Raw genomic sequence first — 501 nt, forward strand, 5'->3', positions numbered from 1 at the left:
AGGGACGGTGCGTCTGTCCACCCCGGGCCCTGCCCTGCCTGCCCCTCTGCCTCCCTGGGCCTGGGTGGCGGTCGGGGCTCCACCCCTCACGGTGTACCTCTGCACGCTCTCCGGATCCAGTCCTGCAGGCTCTGGCTCCTGGGCGCAGCCAGAGGGCGGTGGCGGGGCCCCTCTCTGCTCTGGAAGCCGACCGTACGTGACCTGGGAGGCGGGCTGCGTGTGCACTGCTCATGGGGGCGTGTGCTCTTGGGTACACGTGTGTGGGTGTGTGCTCATGTGTATGTATGCCTTGCGTGCTGTGTGCATGTGCAAGTGTGTGTGTCCATGTGTGGTGTGTGCTCCGTGTATGTGTACAAGTGTGTCTGCATGTGACCATGTGCATACGGGCCCCCAGCTGTCTCTGCCCAAGATGGCCCCCTGGCCCGTGGACTGAGCTGGCTCGCAGCCTCGAACCCTCACCCTCCAGCACAGCACCCTCAGCAGCCCTCCCCCCACTCTCTG

At 65.9% G+C, this 501-nt stretch overlaps 1 protein-coding gene across 1 annotated transcript in view; it reads left to right on the forward strand.

Moving 5' to 3' along the window:
* The window catches only part of REEP6 (receptor accessory protein 6), a gene marked incomplete in the record, with an annotated part of 9,208 nt that overhangs the window by 7,973 nt on the left and 734 nt on the right, over positions 1 to 501 (forward strand).

Source organism: Tupaia chinensis, unplaced genomic scaffold (assembly GCF_000334495.1).
Source record: "Tupaia chinensis unplaced genomic scaffold, TupChi_1.0 Scaffold149964_1, whole genome shotgun sequence".
Classification (NCBI taxonomy): Eukaryota; Metazoa; Chordata; class Mammalia; order Scandentia; family Tupaiidae; genus Tupaia; species Tupaia belangeri.